Source organism: Drosophila gunungcola, unplaced genomic scaffold (assembly GCF_025200985.1).
Source record: "Drosophila gunungcola strain Sukarami unplaced genomic scaffold, Dgunungcola_SK_2 000024F, whole genome shotgun sequence".
Classification (NCBI taxonomy): domain Eukaryota; kingdom Metazoa; phylum Arthropoda; class Insecta; order Diptera; family Drosophilidae; genus Drosophila; species Drosophila gunungcola.
Window position 1 is genome coordinate 433,227 of NW_026453203.1, and position 3,130 is coordinate 436,356.

At 44.6% G+C, this 3,130-nt stretch overlaps 1 pseudogene; it reads left to right on the forward strand.

The window, feature by feature from the left end:
- The first annotated feature begins 2,493 nt into the window (after positions 1 to 2,493).
- Positions 2,494 to 2,892, forward strand: LOC128263877 (uncharacterized; annotated as a pseudogene).
- The last annotated feature ends 238 nt before the right edge of the window (positions 2,893 to 3,130 follow it).

Consider the following 3,130-nt stretch of genomic DNA (forward strand, 5'->3'; position numbering starts at 1 on the left):
ATTAAAAGTGGTTGATGGTGAGCGTCGCACAGCGATATAGATTACAACAACAATATAAATTAAAGCTGAAATCGTGGCTAACAAAACTTAGCTCTAAAAGTTTGTTTATACTAAAAGATCATCAATAAGTCGAATTTCATGTGACAGGTGAAAATTACTCGGAAGGGAAAAAAGATTGAAATCGCCAAGAACGCAGATCTATTGATTATCTTCCAGGTCCTGATATATATGAGCAATATTGTCCAAATAAGCCTTGTATATTTCAAAGCGGCACCTCTAGAGCATTGAGTTTTGACATCATCCCGAAAATCCTTGGTAAGGATTCGGATCGAAAATTCATTGTCAAAGAAATCCACATTGAGCTAGGATTCAACTAATGTAATGACATCATAGTCACACTGCGTAGTTTACAGGAAAAAAGAAGGCGATTTAGTACGCATGCCCGCAATGTTTTATAATTAGATACTGAAAGATGCATTTTTTACGCAAGTTGTGCTTTCAGCGTTCGGCCAGGCAGCATGGGTAGAGGAGGCAGAATGCATTGCTGGTGTCGCTATCAGGTCATTAATATTATTATTGCTTAAAGAATCTGGGGAACAATCCACATCGTCACTTAAGAATGTGGGCCATAATAGAACTTGCTTGAATGGCTTGGAGTTTTTTGAAGAAATTTAAGAAGTCCCAATCTTAAAGAGCATCAAGGGTGCTGTTAAGTCAAAAGAGCGCGATGCTTCTCTGAGGGATCCCTTTTGTCTTTGCTTATCAGAACCAATCGTTGCAGTTTCCACTGGTCCGGAAATATTCCTTTACGGATACACTCATTAAACATTTCTATCAGAAGCATGGGTCGGCTTTCTGTGATTGACTTCAAGATCTCTACATGTATGTTTTCAGGCCCGGGGCCTACAGAGCAGTTTAGAAAATTTATTACTTACTGATATTTAAAGCTTATGTGTTTGTTTGATTTTATGAATTCTTTTGATTTTAAGCTCGTTAGCCCTTCTTATTGTTTTGAGATCGTGAGGCAGTTTGTTCCAGCATTATTATAAAATTGTCTCTGAGAACACATAAACCTTTTCCTCGGAAAAATTAAATTATGAGTTCTATTTAAAAGGGCTCGCACAAGTATGTCAGCGAGGTTCATTTGTCATTATAACTTTGTGTAGGAAAATTAAAGTTCTATAACCTATCCATTATTCAAGCTTCAGGTCATATATAGACTCTGCCAGATTGAAGATGATTTTGACTCTTTCTGAAAGTCCCGAATATCGCAATGACCCAATATTTCGATGCCATAAAATAAGGAGGTTTAAGATTTACTGGGAGAAACTGTTGAAATACTTCCAGCTGCCTTAGCATTCCGTATGTTTGATTAATAATATATAATAAAATTTGGGAATTATATGTTCTACGAATTAAAAGGATTTAACCAATCTTTATGTACTATCTAACTGTGTGGTTAGCGGCGAAGAATACTGCCACAGCTTGTCATTGCTTGTTGTAGGAGGCGACTAATATGGCACAGGGGGGGAGCAAACCGAGCCCTTAATTTTCCCGTGCCGGACTAAGGCTTAAGTCGGACCGTGCCGAGAGTCAGCCTGGCTGAAGTCCCGGGTTAAAAACAACTCAGTCTCAAACGGTGGGTTCAGGGAGATGGCGACCCCCTGTTCTAACTATCGCCTTACCCGGGCATCGCGGATCTCTGCCCGGGTGGACCTTCCCTTTCTCCTCAACTCGTGGGATTCAAATAATGGACACAAATAAAATAACAATGAACACCATAATAGAGCCGGAGAAGGTAGATGCTGCTACAGTGACAGGATCTGCGAGCGTTGGCTCCGCCTGTGCTGGCAACAGCTCGGGGGCTATCCCGAAAGGTCCCCATCCCAAATTGGGGGTGAAAGGTGGAAGACAGTTGGCACCTCTGCTGGCGTCGGCGCCAAAAACTGCAGAAGGTGCGGTTAAGACTGTCGCTCCACCCACCGAGCAAAGCAATTTTACATATGCGGAGAAGCGGACTGCCGCGCAGACTCTCCGCTCAAAAAACAGGTGCAAGATCGCCAACCCCTCAGCCGAACGGTTGAACAACGTGGAGTGGGCGAGAAAGGTGCTCCCAAATTATGGCCAAGAGAGGCCTAGTGCGGAGAACGCATAACCGAAGAGGCAGCGATCTCTTGAATTGCCTGCACCTGCGGCAAAGAGATCGAAGGTCCAACCAAACCTGTCTTTTGCGGACATCACGCGGGATAGCATTTTTAATTGGGCTGGTGGACGAGGGAAATCCCAGAGGCTGGATCCCCAAAAATCAATGGAAGGCAGTCGAAGAGAAGCTGGCCATTTTGTGTATGGCACTGCTCCAAGACTTCCCCCAGCCAACATCAGCCGGAGGAGGGCTAAGCAGAGTGATGCAGGCGATGAAGCCGGCTGTAGCAGACGACGACCTCAATGACGATGAGGAAGCCGACGTCACGGTGGTAAGGGGAAACGTAGCAGATGCCATTAAAACTACTACAAGTGAACCTCCATCATTGTAAGGCAGCGTCTGCTGCTCTGCTGCTCTGCTGCTCCGCCTGGCTGACGGTGGGGCAGAGCAAGTGCTGGTATAGGAACTTTGGGTCGTTGGAGGCAAGGTCTCTGGACTAGGCACCAAGGAATTCAAATTGCTACTTGACCCTAAAGGTGGTAAAATTCGAAACTGCATTTTAGCCAAACAGTACCTTTGCATATTTCTGCTTCATAATTACCAAGGAATTCAAATTGCTACTCGACCCTAAAGGTGGTAAAATTCGAAACTGCATTTTAGCCAAACAGTACCTTTGCATATTTCTGCTTCATAATTACAGCAACGGAGACAACACCGTACAAGCCTGGAGCTTTCAGCGGCTACCATAAGGGTGACTTCAGCGCACATGGCCTTCGAAAAGAAGGACCCCCAGACGAGCTGGTCCGAAAACTGGTCGAAGAGAGCGAGGCTCTATAGGCCTGGTAATCGGATGCGACGCAAATGCTCACCACACTCAGTGGGGAAGCCCATCAAGGGGTGAGTCTCTCTTATTAATTTCATCCTTGGCCCTAAAATATTCCTATGCAACAGGGGTAACACCCCCACCTTCATCACAAAAAATAGCAA